The 22,183-nt window shown below is 39.4% G+C and overlaps 1 pseudogene; it reads left to right on the top strand.

Moving 5' to 3' along the window:
* Positions 1-12,940: 12,940 nt before the first annotated feature.
* LOC119536712 lies at positions 12,941-18,797 on the top strand (annotated as a pseudogene).
* Positions 18,798-22,183: the final 3,386 nt, after the last annotated feature.

The raw sequence follows: 22,183 nt of genomic DNA, 5'->3' as shown, positions 1-22,183 counted from the left end.
ATGTTTTGTATCTATGGATTTGTCTTTTCTGGATGTTTTATATAAATTGAATCATGCCATATGTGGTCTTTTTTGTCTGACTTCTTTCACTTAACATATTGTTTTTGAGGTTTATCCATGATGCACCATGAATCAGCAATAAATTTTGTTTTCATTGCTGAATTACTTCCATTAAATGGATACATCACATTTTGTCCATCCATTTCCCAGCTGATGGACATTTAGGTTGTTTCCAGTTTTTTGCTATTATAAAAATGCTGCTGTGAACATTCAAGTGCAAGTTTTGGCATGGACATTTGTTTTCAACTCTCTTGGATAGATACCTATGAATGGAAATGCTGGGTCTTATGGTAGTTTTATGTTTAACTTTTTGAAAAACTGCCAAACTATTTTCTAAAACAGCTGCACCATTTTACATTACCACCAGCAATGTATGAGAGTTCTCTTTCTCCACATCCTCACCAATATTGTTATCTGTCTTATTTAATATAGCCATTCTAGTGGGTATAAAATGGTATCTCCCTGTGGTTTTTGTTTACATTTCCTTAATGACTAACGATGTTGGGACATCTTTTCATGTATTTATTGGTCACAAGTCCTTTTGGAAAGGGAAAAAAAGAAAGCTGTAATTCCCTTAAACACACTTCTCATACTCTCAGCACTGTTCTAGGCCTTTGTGGACTACAGGCACACTTACTCCTGGATCTCTGCATATAGTAAATACGTGGAAAGGTACTTCTATCTCACATACAATGTGATTTACACAGGTTTACAATCCTTTATCTGATCCTCTTGGTCAGATAAGCTGTTGGACTTCAGACTTTTTCAGATTTTAGAACAGTATTAGGCTGCATATACAAAATACAACATAACACCTTCACAGCGGCCTGGGGCAACACCTATAATGAAACACTCTTCTATTTCTGCAGAAACATGTATAAGTATTCACACTAAGGAGGATAAACACAGATCATAAATCACTTCTTCTAGCTCAGGTTAGGTTATGCTGCCAAATAAATTCATCTGAAACTAGAAAAAAAAAATCCCATTTTCAGAACTTTCTGGATGTCAGAATTGTAGATAAAGAGCTGTGGGCCTATATATCAGAATTTAAGAGTTGAGTTGGCTAGTTGATAATGTTCCAGCTTTTTTGACATTTAATTGAATATTTATTAATTTTTTATCTTGCATTTCTCTTTATGTATCTTTGAGCTAATAATTTTTTCAAAAATCTCAAACAATTTAGGCTGTCAAAAATCTTTTAGGCTCTATGCACGACACCTCTAGTGCCTTATAGATAAAATAGTTTTGTGGATTTATGCAAAAGAGGGAAAAAAAGACTCACAAACAAGGACAAAAACAAAGAGTAATGAGAATACTGCAGGAAGGCAACAGCCAGAATAAGATGATGCTTGAAAATAATGCTGAAATGAGGAAGGAGAACATTTATTGAGTACCTATGAAATGTCCAGCATTTCATGTGTTAACTTTTTTCAAATGCTATCTCATTTAATCACCATCAAAAACATGTGAAGTGGGAATTATTATCCCAATTTTACAGGTAAAATCAAATGCTTAGAGAGTTTAAGAAAATTCCCAAAAAGCAAATAGCTGGTTTATGATGGAGCCAGGATTCGAATCTATGGCTTCTGACAAGTTTAATACTCTTATGGAAATAAATGAAGACTATCCAAATGAGAACAAGCAAAGTCTGTTTATTCAAAGTTTGCCATAGCAAAGGAGTCAGCCACCATCACTTTTGTTTGCCAGAAACTCAAAACCAGGCAGGGGAGTGTAAACACTTTATAGTGGAAAAAAGGGAATGCTTTAAGTAAGCCCTGAGTGGAAGTTGTTGAAATGGAGAAAGTGGAGGTGGGATAACTAGAAGAGTGGAATCCTAAGGGAATGGCTAAAAGACCATATTTGGTTTTCTCTGCTTAGTCCCAAGTTGCAAGTTGGGGCAAAAAACTAAGGAAGCTGGCAGTTATTGAGCAAGTACTGACCATTTTGGGCCAGTTGCTGCAGAGATTGTGGTTTGGCTTCCTGGACTGGTTTCTGCAGTTTTATATATGGTCTGGCCATTGTCTGTTTATATATTGAGTTTCTCACCCTTTCCACCATATTGTCTTGATATATTCAGAATAGAATACATACAAAGAGAAAGAGCCAACTTTGGGGAAGAGGTTTTTTCTTTCCCACTAAGCATATTGGAAAATAACAAGCAAAAATGACTGAAGGAATTGAATCCCAAGATATATAAGGACAGAGTAAGAAGGCACCCAACTAATTTAAAAGATTCCACAACTCCAAGCCTAATGAGTTCCATCAATGGCTAAGATAAGACATTGCAAGTATAATTTCAGAACCCCAATAATAGTTTCAAAATCATGGAGAAAAGAAGTGCTGTGATGACTGTTCATGCAAATATTTTCCTGATTTCTAAAATTTGTAAAAAAAAAAAAGAAGTTTGACTTTTTTATAAAGCATTGGTTCTCTGGACCCAATAAGTATGCTAAAATAAACCCTTATTCTTATTTTTAAATGCAATTTTATTGAAATGCATTCACGTACCACAAATCATCCAAAGTGTACAAATGTTCACAGTATCATCATATAGTTGTGCATTCATCATGACAATCAATTTTTGAACATTTTCTAATTACTCCAAAAATATAAAAGTAAAAATAAGAATAAAAATTAAAGTTACAGAATACTGGGAAGATGGAGGATTAGGAGAGACAGAGCAAAATTCTCCTCCATGAAAAACACTAGCTAAAGAACAGAAAGCACTCCAGAACAGCAGTTCCAGGGTTCCACTGGCTGGGCAAGGGCTTCTGCCCCCATAGTAAATGTGTACTTGGAGAAGTAGAGAGATTGTGTTTAAGACCAGTGAGTGTTCAGCCTGGAATGCCACCGGGGAACAGGCAGTTGGAGTCAGCTGACAAGTGCAGAGGAGAGCAGGCTCCCACGCCCCAGGGCACCCTCCTCAGCACTTGGCTTGGGTGATAACTCTTTGCAGACCTGTGGCCAAGAGCCCCCATACCAGGGACTGGCGGGTGGAGCAGGCAGATGAGCATGGAAGGGAGCAGCTTTCCACACCCTATGAAGCCATCTTTGCAGTTGGCTGGGGAGATGACCCTTCACAGCCCCATGGCTGAGAGCTTCCTTGAGGGAATTCAGGATACGGTGGACTTGTGATGATGTCCACCCTTTCTCCATGGAAGCCCACAGTGTGCACAGCCTAGAGGCAAGGGCACTGCACAGAACCTCCCCCAATGCCAGGGACTTGCAGGTGCATGGCAGAGAAGGACTGTGGGGCACTCGAGTGGGAAGGTGAGAAGCACAGCTCTGCAGTCCCAGAGTACTCCACCTGCAGCCCCAGGAATGGCTGGGACCACTGTGTCCTGGAGCAGACTTCCTGCCAAACTGCACAGGGCATGCTCCCCACCCAAAAGGCTAGAAGTTTCCAGCGCACATGGAAAGCTGGTTTACTGATTGGACTTACACATAGTTTGGACCCCCACTCAGTGCATAGACAAAGTTGGGGGAGAACTGGCTTGAGGATAAGAGGTGGCTTAGGAGTGCCATCTACTGGTAGTTTAAGCTGTAGCTCTGCTAAATTATAGATATTCAAATAATCCTGCATATCCTAAAAGAACCCTATCAAGATAAACAAATGCCAAGGAGCCAAAAACAAAAGAAAATTATAAAGCATATGAAGAAACCAGAAAATATGGATAACCCAAATGTCCAAATTAAAAAGTCAAGAGGAGATACAGAATTTGGAGCGATTACTCAAAGAAGTACACACAAACATCAGTGTCATGGTTCAGGATATAAAGGACACAAAGAAGACCCTAGAAGAGCATAAAGAAGAATTTGAAAGAGCAGATAAAAAAAATAGCAGATCTATGGAAATAAAAGTTACTGTTTATCAAATTAAAAATATTCTTGGGACACAAAACAACAGATTTGAAGAGGTAGAGGAACGAATTAGCAAACTTGAGGACACAGTGATGGATTGCGAAAACATAGAAGAATAAATGGTGAAAAAATTTGAAAGGGGTCTCAGGGAAATGATGGACAACATGAAGCACATAAATATAAGAATGACTGGTGTTCCAGAAGACAAAGAGAAAGCTAAAGGGCTAGGAAGAGTCCTTGAAGACATTGTTGGGGAAAACTTCTCAACCCTTCTGTTCTGGTTTGCTAATGCTGTCATTATGCAAAATACCAGAAATGGATTGACTTTTACAAAGGGGGTTTATTTAATTACTACGTTACAGTCTTATGGCCAGGCAAATGTCCAAACAAAGGCATCAACAGTAGGGTACCTTCACTGAAGAACACTGATGGCATTTGGAAAACTTCCGTTAGCTGGGAAGGCAAGTGGCTGGCATCTGCTTGCTCCTAGGTTGCATTTCAAAATGGCATTCTCCAAAATGTCTCTCTAAGATGCAACTGCTCTGAGTTCCTTCATGTTTTTCAGTTCTTTTATATGGCTCCAGAGATTTAATTAAGACCCATGCTGAATGGGCAGGGCTGCACCTCCATGAAAATAATCTAATCAGAGTTATCACCTACAGTTGGGTGGGTCATCTCCATGGAAGCAATTTAATCCAAATATTCCAACCTAATCAACACTAATACCTCTGCCCCCACAAGATTTCATTAAAGAATATGGCATTTTTGGGGGACATAATACATCCAAACCGGCACACCTTCTAAACTGATATAAATATGCAAATCAAAGATGCCTAACAAACTCCAAATAGAATAAATTCAAATAAACCCATTCTGAGACATATTCTGATCAGACTGTCAAATGCTTAAAGAGAAGGAGAAAGTTCTGAAAGTAGCAAGGGAAAAGTGATTCACAACATACAAGGCAAATCGCCTAAGATTATACTACTCAGCGGACACCATGGAGGCAAGAAGGCAGTGGTATGACATATTTAAAATTCTGAAAGATAAAAATTGCCATCCAAGAATTCTTTATCCAGCAAAGCTTTCCTTCAAAATTGAGGGAGAGCTTAAAATTTTTACAGACAAACAAATGCTGACAGAATTTGTTAGTAAGAGACCTGCCCTATAAGAGATACTAAAGGGAGGTCTACTGGCTAAGAAAAAAAGACAGGAGATTGAGGCCTGGAGAAGGGCACAGAACTGAAGAGTATTAGTAAGGGTAACTTAAAGAAAATAAAGAGAGAAGGGGGAAAAATAGATCTTATAAATAAAAAACAAAGGATAAGATGGCTGATTCAAGAACAGCCTTCGTAGTAATAACATTGAATGTGAATGGATTAAACTTCTCAATTAAAAGATCAGATTGGCAGAATGAATTTTAAAATATGAACCATCAATATATTGTTTACAAGAGACTCATCTTAGACCCCATGACACAGAGATTGAAAGTGAAAGGAGGGAAATAAATATTCCATGCAAGCTACAGCCAAAAGAAAGCAGGGATAACTATATTAATTTCAGATAAGACAGACTTTAAATACAAGGATGTCCTAAGAAACAAGAAGGACACTATATACTAATAAAAAGGACAATTCACCAAGAATAACAACCGTAAATGTTTATGTGCCCAATCAAGGTGCTCCAAAGTACATGAGACAAAAAACATTGGCAAAACTGAAGGAAGCAATAAAAGTACCCACAATAATCATGGAAAACTTCAATACACCACACTTTCCTATAGATAGAGCAACCAGACAGAAGACCAATAAGGAAACTGAGAACCTAAACAATGTGACAAACAAATTAGACTTAACAAACATATATAGAGCATTACATCCCAAATTACCAGGCTATACATTCTTCTCTAATTCTCAAGGAACTTTCTCCATGATAGATCACATGTTGGCACATAAAACAAGCCTCAATACATTTAAAAAGATTGAAATTATTCAAAGCACATGCTCTGACCACAATGGAATGTAACTAGAAGTCAATAAACATCACAGATCTAGAACATTCACAAATATCTGGAGGTTAAACACACTCTGAAAGAGTCAGTGGGTCAGAGAAGAAATTGCAAGAGAAATTGCTAAATATCTAGAGATGTATGAAAATAAGAACACAATATATCAAAACTTACGGGAGGCAGTGAAGGTAGTATGGGGGGTAATTTATAGCTCTAAATACATACATTAAAAAGGAAAAAAGAGCTAAAATCATTATTATTAAAGAACTAATAAACAACTGAAGAAGATAGAAAATGATCAGCAAACTAATCCTAAAGCAAGTAGAAGAAAAGAAATAACAAGGATTAGAGCAGAAATAAATGATAAGGAGAACAAAAAAAAAATAGAGAGAATAAATAAAACCAAAAGTTGGTTCTTTGAGAAGATCAACAAACCCTTAGCTAGACTGACAAACCCTTAGCTAAACTGACAAAGTCAAAAAGAGAGAAGACCCAAATAAACAAAATACTAAATGGTGGGGGGACATTACTGTGGATCCTGAAGAAATTTGAAAAATCGTAAGAGGATACTATGAACAACTGTACGCCAACAAACTAGACAATTTAGAGGAAATGGACAATTTCCTGGAAACATATGAACAACCTAGACTGACCAGAGAAGAAATAGAAGACCTCAACAAACTAATCACAAGTAAAGAGATCCAGTCAGTCATCAAAAAGCTTCCCACAAATAAATGCCCAGGGCCAGATGGCTTCAAAGGGGAATTTTACCAAACTTTCTAAAAAGAACTGACACAATTCCTACTCAAACTCTTTCAAAAAATTGAGGAAAATGGAACACTACCTATCTCATTTTATGAAGCCAGTGTCACTCTAATACCAAAACCAGATAAAGATGCTATAAGAAAGGAAAACTACAGGCCAATCTCCCTAATGAATATAGATGAAAAAATGCTCAACAAAATACTTGCAAATCAAATCCCAAGACACATTTAAAAAATCACGCACCATGACCAGTTTGGGTGTATCCCAGTCATACAAGGATGGTTCAACATAAGAAAATCAATCAATGTAATATAATACACTAACAAATCAAAAGGGAAAAATCAAATGATTGTCTCAATAGATGCTGAAAAAGCATTTGGCCAAATTCAGCATCCTTTTTTTAATAAAAACACTTCAAAAGGTAGGAATTGAAGGAAACTTCCTCAATATGACAAAGGGCATATATGCAAAACCCACAGCCAGCATAGTACCCAATGGTGAAAGACCAAAAACTTTCCCTCTAAGATCAGGAACAACACAAGGATGCCCGCTGTCACCACTATTATTCAACATTGTGCTAGAAGTTCTAGCCAGAGCAATCTGCTAAGACAAAGAAATAAAAGGATTCCACATTGGAAAGGAAGAAGTAAAACTTTCATTATTTGCAGACAATATGATCTTATATTTGGAAAATGCTGAGAAATCAATGACACAGCTACTTGAGCTAATAAACAAATTCAGCAAAGTGGCAGGATACAAGAGTAATGCACTAAGTCAGTAATGTTCCCATATACTAGAAATGACCTAACTGAAGAGACACTCAAGAAAAAGATTGAATTCACAATAGCAACTAAAACAATCAAATACCTAGGAATAAACTTAACCAAGGATGTAAAAGACCTCTACACAGAAAATTACATAACTTTACTAAAAGAAACAAAAGGGGACCTGAAGAGATGGAAAGATATATTCTGTGTTCATGGATTGGAAAGCTAAACATCAAGATGTCAATCCTACCCAAACTGATCTACAGATTCAATGCAATTCCAATCAAAATCCAAGCAACCTATTTTGCAAATGTGGAAAAGCTAGTTATCAAATCTATTTGAAAGGGAAAGGGGCCTTGACTTGCTAAAAACATTCTATAAAAGAAAAGCAAAGTGAGAGGACTTACACTTCCTGACTCTGAAGCCTACTATAAAGCTATAGTGGTCAAAAACAGCATGGTATTGGCACAAAATAGACATATTGATCAATGGAATCAAATTGAGAATTCAGAAATAGAACTCCAGATCTAGTCGACTGATTTTTGATAAGGCTCCCAACAGTCTCTTGAACAAATGGGGCTGGGAGAACTGGATATCCATATCCAAAAGAATGAAAGAGGAACCCTACCTCACACCCTATACATAAATTAACTCAAAGTGGATTAAAGACCTCAATATTCATCTGTCCATACATTGGATAAAGGAAGTGTAAGTCATAAGGTTTTCACAATCACACGGTCACATTGTATAAGTTATGTAGTTATATACTCATCTCCAAGAATCAAGGATACTGGATTGCAGTTCAACAGCTTCAGGTATTTCCTTCTAGCTATTCTAATAAACTAAAAACTAAAAAGGGGTATCTATATAATGCATAAGAATAACCTCCAGAATGACCTCTCAACTCCATTTGAAATCTCTCAGCCACTGAAACTTCCTTTTGTTCCATTTATCTTCCCCTTTTTGGTCCAGAAGTCTTTCTCAATCTTACGATGCCATGTCCAGGCTCATCCCTGGGAGTCAACTCACATGTAGCCAGGGAGACCTATACTCATGGGAGTCATATCCCACATAGTGGGGAGGGCAGCCCATCTGGAGGGCAGTGTGGTGGTTCCACAGGAAGCTAAGTATGTGGTTGCCATATGGTCCTGCAACCCTGTTATTGGGAGTGTATACTTCAAGGAACTGAGAGCGGGTACACAAGTGGACATTTGCACACTGGTGTTTGTGGCCATTTTCACAATTTGAAATGGATGGAGGTGGCCTAAGCATTCATCGACTGGTAAACAGAACAGTGAACTGTACTGTATGCATACAAGGGAATACTGAGTGGTGACAAGAAGGAATAAAATTGTGAGGCATACAATTAGGTGAATGGACCTTGAGAACAGTACGTTGAGTGAAATAAGCCAGAAACGAAAGGACAAACATTATAATGCCTCACTAATATGGACTAACTATAGCGTGAACTCTGAGAATTGAATCTTAGAGCATAGGTTATCAGGGGAAGGCTATTGTAAAAAGTTTCCTAGATTGTAAGCTCTTACAGAAGTCACACATTTGAGTCATAATGGTTATTGCTAAATTCTGAGATGCTGACCTGTTTGTGTGTGACCTAGTCAGTCCCTGGAGCTTCGGGTGTCTGTCTGGTACCTGGGACTCAGAGCCAGAGTCTGGCAGCTGTGAGTGTTGGCATTGCCCTATGAAGTAACTGTTAAAGAGGTTGAAAAGGAGATCAGACTTCGATTGGAAATATGAACGAAATGGACTTTGTTGAGACTGTGGTAGATGAGACTATAGGGTAGAGGATGCTATTGACTGTGTTTTAAAGCTTTGGCTTCTATGTGGGACCAAAGGAAGAGATATTTATTTGGTGCAAAATCTATATTTTCTGTAGCACCCTATATAATTTAACTTGTATGGTTAGTTTACTCAAATCCATAATTACATGGAACCTTAAATAGGGAATAAGATCTGATTGGTTTGTACAGGTTAGTGTGAAGCCCTAATATATCCCAGAGTAATCTGGACACAGAATAAAAAGTTATTTGCAAACCCCCTTGAGGGACTGGGGGAAAATATTAAACTTCCCCACCTGGGGATTTCCTGATATTCTCATAAATATTGGGGACTAGCAGTTTAGAAGGCCAAGACCTCAATCTTGGGGCTTGCCCTTATGAAGCTTGTTACTGCAAAGGAGAGGCTAAGCCTACTTATAATTGTGCCTAAGAGTTACCCCCAGAGAACCTCTTTTGTTGCTCAGATGTGACCTGTCTCTCTAAGCCAACTTGGCAGGTGGACCTGCTGCCTTATTCTTTTTTGATATGACTCCTTAACTGATTTTGAGAAAAGATTATTAAGCTGGAGTCCATAGCCAATGAAACTGTTGAAATTGTTTGCAAAATTTAATGCACACGTATACATTTTTCTGACGAGTGAAAGGTCTTTACTTTCATTAGATTGCATGGGGCACATTTGTGACCTTGTGGCAGTGGAGAGTGATGGCATTGCCCTATGAAGCAACTGTTAAAGAGGCTGAAAAGATCAGACTTCAATTGGAGATATGAACAAAATGGACTTAGTTGAGACTGGGGTAGAAGAGACTAAAGGGTAGAGGATGATCATCACGTGCAGTCCTTTGTGAGTCCTTTGTATGCTCTCATCCCCATGATAATCCTTGGTCTCTTGGTCACTGGGTGCCCTGCTGGCAACTGCTGCTAAAGTCAGTCACTGGTGAATTCTCAGTTTGACTCTTGACTGACAGAATCTTCCCTTGCTGGCTTGGATCCACCTCAGCAATCACTGTTGTTGCAGACCCCTTGAAACCTCATTCAGAGCTTCCTTCTGGCCTTGAGAGTTTACCCCCAGCCTCCGCTGCAGAGTTGCTTCAGCCCTACAGCAGCTACGTGGGCTTTTGGTGCAGCCTTCTTCCATCTTCCACACAGAACACAGAGGAATTTCTGAGCCTTTCACGGTGACCAAAGGAGGTTCAAGAGTGCTAGCTCAGGCCCTTTCTCTGCCTAACCACTCTGCCATACTGTTTCTGCTTTGCAGCAGTTTCCACAAGACAGTATGGGGTCACAAGCATGGTGGTCTCCTTCCAGGGACACAAACGAGTAAGAGGTACAAGTCCCCTTTGCTTTTGGCTTTTCTCCCAACCTATCTAACACCCCCTCCAACACAAACACACACACACATTTCAGCACAAAGTAGATTATGTGAGTGTGATCATTTACTCCCTTCTCTCCCTCTTTCTCTTCTCTTCCTTTTCCCATATTCCATCAGGCCAGAACAAGAAGGATTTACTCCCCCCCCCTCCTGCTGCAGCAGAGATTTTCCATAAGCACATATTTTTCTGGGGGTAGTATTTGCCCACTCCCAGGTCTACAATGGCAGAAGGGTGACAGAGGAAACTGATTTGTGGGGCTGCAGGGAGATAGAGTATATGTATGTTGGGAGGGAACAGTGAGGATTGAAAATTTCATAGGTTTAATATTTTCATACAATACTCCATTACACATGATAATTGTCTTAAAATATTTGAAAGGTATGATGTGGAAGATACCATAAACTTATCATTTGTTCTCTACTAGACAGAAATTGGAACAATTGGTATAAGTTACAGGAAGGCAAATTTGGACTTACAAAATAACTTTCAAGTTATTATCAATGATGTTCAATGATGGAATGGAATAATCTAAGCAGTGATGGGATGCTGTCACTGGAGTATTAATATTAAACCACATGCTAGATGACCATTGACCATGGACATACAGACTACAAGGGTTGAAAGACTGGAATAGGTGATCTCAAAATTACCTAAAAATACAGATTATCTTGGCCTTTTATTTCAGAAAGAGATTTTATCACATATCTTGTGACATTATTAGTAACCAGTTTCTGAGTTGGCCATCTACTACTCCCCCAGTTTCAGAGTCTAAAATGCAGAAAAGACTCAGGGCCAGAGGGAAGAAGAAAAAGTCTTATGCAAGGAATTGAAACAAAAAAGCCTATGTCACAAATGGAAGTGGAGACTGAATTTACACTAGCCACATAATGTGGGACTCTCAAACAAACAAATAAATACCTATAACTGGTAAAACCCCAAAGGCTATGGCAGAAGCAAATGAAAATTTTCTACAACCCAAGGCATGTGTCTCCCACAGAAATAATCTACTAAAGATGACTTTATAATCAAGAATTAAATATCAAGAACAAACCACAATGAAAACATGTTAGCAAAACGGGTAGCATACCTAGAACCAGAGGTAATAGAACAACCTGAAAGAGATTACAAAATAAATATGATCAAAATAACAAAAGATAAAAACAGAAAGAAACCAGAATAGAAAAGTACAAATAAAGAAAATAGAAAAGGAACAAATGGATTTTTAAAAGAACCAAATAGACTCTAGAAAGAAAAAACATAATCATTGAGATAAAAAACTCAATGGACAGATTAGATGGAAGTTTAAACACAGTGGAGCAGTTTGTTACCTAGAAGCTAGATTTGAGGAAATCACTCAGGACACAGATAAAGAAGTGGGAAATAAGAAAGAGAAGTGTGGCAGGCAGAATAACCACCACCCACAGATGCTCACATCCTAATTCCCAGAACCTGTGGATATGTTAGGATATATGACAAAGAGGGAATAAAAGTTGCAGATGGAATTAAGATTGCTAATCATCTGACTAAAATGAGATTATCCTGGTATTCAGAACAAGCATTCTGATAAATGTAAGAAAGAGAGAGAAGAGCGTGAGAACCAGAGAGATAGCCATATAAGAGAGACTCAACCCAGTGATCCTGGCTTTGAGGATGGAGGAAAGACCATAAGCCAAGTAATGTGGGCAACCATTAAAAGCTGAAATCAAGCAAGGATATTTATTTTCCCCAAGAGCCTCTAGAAGGAATGCAGCCCTGCTGACATGTTGAGTTTAGGCAGTGAGATCCATTTGTACTTCTGACTTCCAGAACTGTAAGATAATTAATCCATGTTGTTTTAAATGAAAGTGGTAATTTGTTACAGCAACAATAGGAAATGAATACAAGAGGCTTAAAGCATGTAAGATAGAATGAAATGTTCCAATATATGTCTAATAAGAGAAAGAGAAGAAATACAGTAATTTAGAAATGGCTGAGAATTTTCCAGAATTATAGAGATGAATCTTCAGATTGAGGGATCAAACCAAGGTCTGAGCATAATAAATATAAATTAATCCACAACTATGCACATTTTAGTGAAATATCAGGGATTGAGAGAAAGTCTTAAAAGCAAATTGAACCTCAAGCATGAGCAAGAACAAGGCAAGAGTATTCTCTGGCCGTCCAAAGCACTCTACCCAAGAAGGTCACAAATGTCAGTGGTCAACCGATGCTACCCATATTCAAAGTTAGACTCTAGGTGTGTCCTGTTTAAACTGGGAGTTATTGAGGTCCTGGCACCTGCTCAGAGAAAGAATGCAGACAAAGAAGATGGAAGGAAATTGGTTCCATGAGGAAAAATTCCCATTCCACCTTGTTCTCAGTCTTCTGCTTCAAGGTAAGAAAGGGGCAACAACAGGGGAAGAAGGGAGAACCCCCTCTGGTGGAACACCTAAGACCTTCTTTCAAATCTCTAACTCCTGGAGATTATCTAAAATGGACACAGTTAGAGTTTTCCGTATCTATGCCACCATAATCCCCAAATAGATCTTTTCTCTGAAAGACAGAAAATCCCTTTACAGTGACCTGCCACACAAGGGCACTTCTATTATTCTTCCCACAAACCATCCCCAATTGTCTTCTCTTTCATTTAGCCATTTTTCTCTGTCCATTCATCTTTCCACCCACAGGTGTTAATTCTTCCTCTCTACAGGTATGAAACCCATCCCATTGTAGCAAAGTGCCCACATACTTTAGCTGTAACTTCCCTATCCACTTACTAGATCTAAATGCTCCAGGTTAGGTAAGATGCCAAAAGGAATAGATCGAGGGTGAAAATAGAGTGTGCTTCTCTCTCAGGTATAGAGGAAGCCAGATAAACATGAGTTGGAACTTGGACCCTCACTTTGCCAGCTGGGTAATCTTGGGAGAGTGATTTGACTTCTTTGAGCTCCATTTTCCTCATCTGTAAAATAAGACCTACCTTGCAGGGTTGTAAGGACTCAATGAGAGAAAATGTGTAGCACACACTGTCTGTCATTTGGTAGAGGCCAAAAATCCCTACTAGGTTGTGACACGGCTTCTGGAAAAGAGGACTAAACCAGAGGAGGTGGCTTTAGAGACCAGTACAGGGAAGGGGCACAAATTATACACCTAGTCTAGGCAGCAGAAAGCATTATAAATGCTCTTCTGGGCACACACAGACAGTGATTGACAAATGAGCGCTCACCGTTCATAGACTGATTCAAGGATTTGCCTGGAGAGTGTTGTGACATTGGGAATGGATAAGACTCTATGTTCTTGGCACAGAAGTTATCAGCCGTCTCTCTCACTCCAGGTTGTTCTCCTCCAAAAAAATTCTGGATGAAAAATATCATCTTTATTAGTCAGAAAAGGGGAGAAGGCAATTTCTCAGAAGCCTCAAACAAGAAAGCTGATAATAAGGTTGAGCCCCAAAATAGGGAGAAGGAAGGTTAGGGCAATTAAGGTGAAAGTAGGTATGCTCTCTTTGGGGCCCTGGCACTGTAATCCTATCTAATGGGTATCACTGCCCCTGGGCTCAGTTTGCATACAGATTTGGGCAGGCTTTGCATGGAGACAGAAACATTAGAAAGGAGGCCAGAGCCCTAACTCAGCTTACAACATTTGCTTCCGTCATTTGCCTCCCAGCTCAGCCCATCCTCCCAGGCCTTGCCAGGAAGGACCCAGCATCTGGGCCCCTTTCAGGGACCCCCCTCTCCCATTCTTCATTCCATCACTCAGGGTGTATAGTACAGCAGCAGCAGACAAACCTGGGTGCAGACCAATTCCAGCTTTTGCCTCATTATCTATGTGACCTTGGGAAGTTACTTCATCTTTCTGCATTTCAGTTAACACATGTATTACACAGGGATAAAAATAGTATCTACCTGACAAGGTTTGGGAGGATTTAATGAGGTAAGCCATTTCAGGGGCTTAGAATATACCTGGCAATAGTAAACACTCAATATATGTTAACTATCATTACTCTCACACACTGCCCAGGCTCCTGCAAGATACCTCTCATATAAGGAAAATGTGAGTTCTCTCCCTCAACTCATATATTCCGCGTACACTACAGGAAGGGGCAATACTTTCACCATCAATTGCTCAGGATGGGGTCGATTCCATTGCTTTGGATTCAGTGTTTGACAGAAAGCCTTCTGCCCAGTCACCAATGTCAGCGTCCCCATCCGAGTCAACATCTCCTTCACGATGTCTGCCATCCTAGTCGTGGTGAGTGCTGATCCCTCTGGCCCCTCCTTGGTGTCCTTAACTTTTCTCAGCCCCTGGCAAGGCAACCCCCAAAGCACTTAACCACATTGCATCTTCCTCCACTGTCACTAAATGTCATTTGCCTTGCATGGGGATCTCAAAGAAGACCTGTACAGTTCAGCAGGGTGAGGAATAACATGCATGAAAGAGAATCTCTTTTCTTCTCACCCAATGATTCTTTATCCTGTCTGCATATCATGTCCAGAGGCTCTGATTAGATGGAACCCAGGCATTGGAATTTTTAAATCTCCCCAGTGATTATAATATATAGCCAAAGTTGAAAACACTTTTCTTTAATCCATTCCTGTTGCAACCTCTCCTGCCATGGCCTGATACATCTGTTCTGCTCAAGCTTTGGTCCTTTACCTATAATATTGGCCTTGATCATGGCATCACTCTGATATACCTTGAGCTATATGGGGGGCAGGGGATGGACACACTTCTTACTGGCAACATGCTGGAAACAGGAAATTCTTTCAGCAGGATGAACAGCTTCAGCTCTTGTCATTCCTGTGGCTGGAAATGGTATAGTGAATGCTGCTTATTCTCTCCCTTCATTTAGAGTCAGGAAGGACTTTAAACAAAGATACAATATTATGACCCTTTATGTACCTAATAAAATAGCTTTGAAAGACCCGCAGGGGAAATTGAAAAATCTACAACTATGGTGCAAGGCTTCAAAACACTGCTTTCAAAAATCAGGTATAACAAGAGTAGGCACATAGTGATGTTTAAAAGCACAATTAAGAAGCTTGCTCTAATAAACATATCAAACTCTGTACCAAGGAATGGAATATTCTCCAAAACTATCCATAATTTTGGCTACAAAGAACATTTCAACAAAATTAAGAAAGCAGACATTATCTAGTCCACATTCTCTGATTACAATACAACAAAATGGAAACTAAACTACAAAAGGATAGTTCTCCCCCAACCTTATTACTTGGGTATTTTAAATTAAACTTCCAAATACTTCAGGCTAAAGAGGAAATAAAATAACTAAATAGAAATTATGAGCTAATTAGAAACGAAGAGCACTACACATGAAAATCTATGGAATGTAGCCAAAGCATAAGTCAGTGGAAATTTTTTACCCTAAGAGCACTGATCAGAAAACAAGAAAAAAATAAAAGCAAATGAATTAAGTTTCCAATTTGAAAAGGTGGAGGAGTGTGGGAGACAGGAAAGAATAGTAATGACATACAACCTTGCTCTCAAAGAGTAGTTTTCAGACCAGCAGCACTGGCTGATTGCCCCACCTGGAGCTTATTAGACATGCACTTGATCTTGAGCCGCATCTAGAGTACTCCAGGAGGGGTTATCAGCCAGTGCTGTAGCTCAGAGAGGATGAGTTACTAACCTTTCAACTCTGAATCTCATTCCTACTGCAGAAGGGAGAGCATTTCCCTGATAACCAGTAATTTCCCACAGAAGTGGGAAAGCAGAAGGATCTAAGTTTATGAAAAAATAAACACACTTACTTTAATTCTATCTGTAATTCTTATTTCTTAAAAAAAAACAAACAAATTTTTCAAAATATTAAAACTTCACAAAGTTGGGTGGTAGATACAAAGATATTTATTATACTGTTTTATACACATTTCTACATGCCTGAAATATTTCATAACCTTTTTTTTTTTTTAAGAACTCAAAGGGCAGGAGAAAACTCCAAATTATTTCAGGCTATTACCTGTCCCCAACCTGGGCTCTAGGTCTGGTATAACCCATTTATCAGCTGGAACCCAGAAGAGTGTGAGGGCATCATGAAGATCAGTGTGGAAACCAAGAACCTGTGGCTTCCAGATATTTTCATTGTTGAATTGTAGGTATCAACGGCTGAGGAAAGCAGAGGAAAGCCAGAGGGAAGCCCCATCTCCTGGAATCAGTAGAGTTCACAATCTACCATTGAGGCCACTACATAAGTGGTCTGAGGTGGCTGAGAAATGACTAGAAAGATGAGAAGAAAAACCATTGCACCTGCCTCCCACCTCATCTTTTACAACATGGATGTGGATAAGACCCCAAAAGGCCTCACAGCATATGTAAGTAATGAAGGTTGCATCAAGTACAAGAAACCAACCTGGACATCTACTTCCCCTTTGACCAGAACTGCATACTCTTCAGCTCATTCCTCTACACAGGTAAGTTGCAGTGGCATCTCAGGAATAGGGTAAATGAGAGCAATCAAAAAAGGAAAATAAATAAAATATGAAGAAACTAAGTAAATGATGGACAAGGGGCATGGGTGGAGCAAAGAATAAAGCTCAATGGATGCTTAAACATGTTCCATGAAGTCAGAACCCATGTCTGTCTTGTTCATTAATCTCTCCAGCTTCTAGCAAAGTCCTGGCATATGAGAGGCACTAAATAAATATTTGTTGAATAAAAGATGGAAAAGAAGAGGGCAGTTGAGCCACCAAGACACTGTATCTTGGAAAATAATTTGGATGCTTCTACCTTTCAGTGGATAACATTTTGCTGGGCATGGACAAAGAAGTGTGGAAAATAGCGGACGCGTCTGAGGACATCATTATTACCGACGGAGAATGGGAGCTCCTGGGCAGCAACAATGCCACTCCAAAGATGTCTGTCCATGGGTGCCAACCCGTATGATCAGATCGTGTTCTATGTGAGGTCGGAGGCCCTTGCTTTTTCCTTCCTTCCTTGCTTCTACTCTTGCCTAGAATCTCCACCAAATGGGTATCTCCTACATCCTAGGGTTTCTCGGTCAGAATCCTTTCTAGTATCAGACCTTCTGTCCCGGCTACCCAGCCTCACTCTTCTTCCTGAAGCTCATAGCTATGGCCTAACTATTTCTCAGCAGGTTTTACACCTAATTATTAAGCTGCATCTGGCACAGTTCCAGATCCCAGGGTAGACTCAGACCATGAGAAAGGCAGAGACAGTCCCTGCTCTTCCTGGCATCTTCAGAATCCCATACCCATCTTCCTCTCTCTCCTCCCCACCAGGTGGCCATGAGGCACAGGCCTAGACTCTATGTGATAAACCTTCTGGTGCCCAGTAGCTTTCTGGCTGCCATCAATGCCCTCAGCTTCTACCTGCCAGCGGAAAGTGGGAATCGTGCCCCATTCAGGATAAACCTTCTGCTGGGCTATAACGTCTTCCTTCTCATCATGAATGACTTACTCCCCACCAGTGGCACACCCCTCATCAGTGTGGCTCCTCCAACCTTTGAAAGAGAAGGATGGGAAGGGCAGACTGAACTAGCCCAGGGAAGGAAGATAAACTGGGAAAAGGAGGCTCTATGCCTGCTAGGGTGGGATTAGAAGAGGGAAGGAATCCTCAGCGGTGCCTCTGGCACCCCACAGGCCTGCCTTCCCTCCAGGTGTCTACTTTGCCCTGTGCCTGTCCCTGATGATGATCATCACCTACCTGCTGCACCTGGCCACCACCCAGCCCCCACCCATGCTTCAGTGGCTCCACTCCATGCTGCTGCACTGCACCCAACCATGGAAATGTTGTCCCACTGCACCCTAGAAGGGAAGCAAAGGCCTGGGTCTCACCCCCTCCCACCTGCCTGGTAAGGGAAGTCAGCACAGCCCACGCTCCCTCCTCTATACCTCCACTTCTCTGCTCCTGCCTTCTTCCCTGTCACCCTCCCTTCCCAGGGTGACAGACCATGGCTGAGACTCTGTCCCCTCCATAGGCCCAAAGGAGCCGGTGGAGTTGGTGGGGAAGGTGCCAGGTCGCAGAGAGGCAGAGGTAAGTGGGGGTCCTCAATCAACATGGGACCAGCAGAAGCGAGGTCCAGAAGCAGCACTCGGTTGACCTGTGGGTGCAGTTCAGCCACATGATGGACATGCTGCTCTTCCACCGCTATCTGCTCTTCCTGGCGTCCTCCACCATTATGGTCATCGTCCTCTGGAACACCTAGGCATGATGTCTACCTGCTCCAGCCCAGAGCTTCTTTTGGCCTCCAGAGGCCAGTCAAGTCTTTGCTCCTTCTTGAGCAACAACTGTCATAGCCCCTGAGATTACTAAGATCCCTATTGCATTGTAGATATTCAATCCAGCCCCACTAATCAGTCTCAACCCAATTGCAGACTATTTTTCCTCTTGTTCCTGCATTCTATTGGCTTCCCTCAGTTGTCCCATGTGGTTCTAGGTCCCACTTATTCTTTCTGCAGAGTAGACACCATCTCCTTCGCTCACTGTCTTGCCTCAATAAATAATTTGCAGAAATCACTGGATCTTTGTCATGTCATATGGTAGAAACTTAATTAACCAGGATCTGATAGTTTCAAAATATCACTTGATATTGTGGCAAAGCTTTGATCCTCTCCCTCTCAAGTCCAATGTGACAGCTGTCCTGTTGGAGAAGTTTTAATTCTCCTAGGTGTTTTCAAAGGCATATTTTCTTATTAATAGACCTTTTTATTTTTATTGTGGTATCATATATACAACATATTTCCCATTTTAACCTTTTGCTTAGTAGATTCTTTTGATTCATCTTTTTCATTTTCCTGTGCTCATTTCATGTTAATAAAATTCTGCTAATATATTTTGTTTCTTTTTTTTCCTATTTTTTATATTCTAAGTTGAATTCTCCATTAAAGTATTGTCAGTCTTTCTGTAAATTTTACTGAGAGCAGCTTTAGCTCTATCTCATAGGTTTTACAATGAGGTGTTCTCCTCTTCGTTACTTCCTAGATAATCCATAACTTCAGTTTTTATTTCCTCTTTGATCCAAAGGCTATTTAATATCTATGAAGAAGGGGGTTTTGTTATCGGTAGCTTCTCACTGTTAATTTCCAGTTTCTTGGTTTATGATCAGAGAACATAGCCTATAAAATAAATGCTTTTGGAACTTACAAAACTTTCTTTCTGACTGAAAACATGACTGATTTTTTTAAATGCAATTTCAATGAGATATATTCCATCCAAAGTATATAATCAATGGCTCACAGTTTCATCACACAGTTTTGCATTCATATGATTGATTTTGTAACTGTCTCAGGACATTAAAAAGTACATATTCTCTATCTGTATATATATTAAATAGAGCTTGTTGATTGTATCCTAGATCCTAGCCTATTTTTAGTCTACTTGAGATACCACTTCACACTCACAAGGATGGCTATAATAAAAAAGACAGACAGTAACAAGGGCTGGTAAGGCTACGGAGAAATTGGAACCCTCAAGTATTGATGGCAGGAATGTAAAATGGGTATAGCTTCTTTGGAAAAGTTTGACAGTTCCTCAAAATATTAAACATAGAGTTACCATATGACTCAGCAATTCCACTCCTAGGTATATACCCAAGAGAAATAAAAATGTATGTCCACACAAAGACTTTTATCATGAATGTTCACAAGAGGCAAATGCACATGTGTAGCAAGCATTGTCTGTAGATGGAATAAACAATGTTTCAAATGTATATAGTCTATTTTTAGAATTATGTTTTAAGTTTATAAATATGAAGATTTTCTTAATTTTCTGTGCATTCTTATTTATAATTTAATTATATACACATAATTATACATATATTATACACATAATGATTATATACACATAATACAACTATACATACATATATAAAAACATAAATATATAATGCAGCAATTTAGCCCTTTCTTTTTTTTATTTTATGTTTTATTGAGATTGTTCACATACCATACAACTATCCACAGATCGAAGGTGTACAATCAGTTGCCCATGGTACCATCATACAGCTGTGCATCCATCACCACAATTAACTTTTTTTTCAATTTTTAGAATATTTTCATTAGTCCAGAAAATAAATAAAGACAAAAAAAGAAAATTCCAGTCGTCCTATACCCCTAACCATCCCCCCTCCATTGCTGATTCATAGTTTTGGTATAGTACATTTGTTAATGTTGATGAAAGGATGTTAAGATACTAATAACTGTTGTATATAGTTTGCAATAAGTATACTTTTATTTCCTATATGCCCCTCTATTATTAACTTCTAGTTATAGGGTCATACATTTGTTCTAGTTCACGAGAGGGATTTCTAATATTTGTACAGTTAATCACGGACATTGTCCACCACAAGATTCACTGTTTTATACATTCCCATCTTTTAACCTCCAACTTTCCTTCTGGTGACATACGTGACTCTGAGCTTACCCTTCCCACCACCTTCATACACCATGCAGCACTGTTAGTTATTCTCACAATGTGCTACCTTCACCTCTGTCCATTTCCAAACGTTTAAGTTCACCCTAGCTGTACATTCTGCTCATAACAAGCAACTGCTCCCCATTCTTTAGCCTCATTCTATATCCTGACAACTTATACTTCATGTCTATGAGTTTACATATTATAATTAGCTCACATCAGTGAGACCCTGCAATATTTGTCCTTATGTGTCCGACTTATTTCATTCGATCTAGCGCCCTCAAGTTTTCTTCATCAACCCATTTTTTTTAAGTCGGTTTTGTTCAAACACCATACATTCCATCCTAAGTAAACCGTCATTGGTTCCCTGTATAGTCACATATTTACATATTCACCACCATTGCCACTATCTATATAAGGACATCTCCATTTCTTCCACATAGAAGGAGGAAGAGTCAAAGAAGGTAGCGAGACAAAAGAAAAGAAGAAAGAAAGAGAGAAAAAAACATGACATCTAGAAAGCAACAAAAGGAAAGACAGCATTAAACTAAAGTAGAATCAAGAGTCAGACAACATCACCAATGGCATACCTGCCCCTAGTCCCCCACCCCAATATGCATTTAGCTTTGGTATATTGCCATTGTTATATTAAAGGAAGCATAATACAATGTTTCTGTTAATTATATTCTCTAGTTTGCACTGACTGTATTTCCCCCCATCTCATCCTATTTTTAACACCTTGCAGTGTTGACATTCATTTGTTCTACCTCATGTAAAAACATATTTGTACCTTTTATTACAATCATTGAGCACCCTAGGTTTCACTGAGTTATACAGTCCCAGTCTTTATCTTTCATCTTTCATTCTGGTGTCCCACATGCTCCTAACCTTCGTCTTTCAACCATGCTCAGTCATCTTTGTTCAGTGTACTTACATTGCTGTGCTACTATCTCCCGAAACTGTGTTCCAAATCTCTCACTACTGTCTTTTCCTTTCTGTCTGTAGTGCTCCCTTTAGTGTTTCCCTTAGAGCAGGTATCTTGTTCACAAACTCTGTCATTTTCTGTCAGAGAATATTTTAAGCTCTCCCTCATATTTGAAGGACAGTTTTGCCGGATATAGCATTCTTGGTTGGTGGTTTTTCTCTTTCAGTATCTTGAATATATCACCCCACTTCCTT

Source organism: Choloepus didactylus, chromosome 1, assembly GCF_015220235.1.
Source record: "Choloepus didactylus isolate mChoDid1 chromosome 1, mChoDid1.pri, whole genome shotgun sequence".
Classification (NCBI taxonomy): domain Eukaryota; kingdom Metazoa; phylum Chordata; class Mammalia; order Pilosa; family Megalonychidae; genus Choloepus; species Choloepus didactylus.
This window is presented reverse-complemented; position numbering and strand designations above follow the sequence as displayed.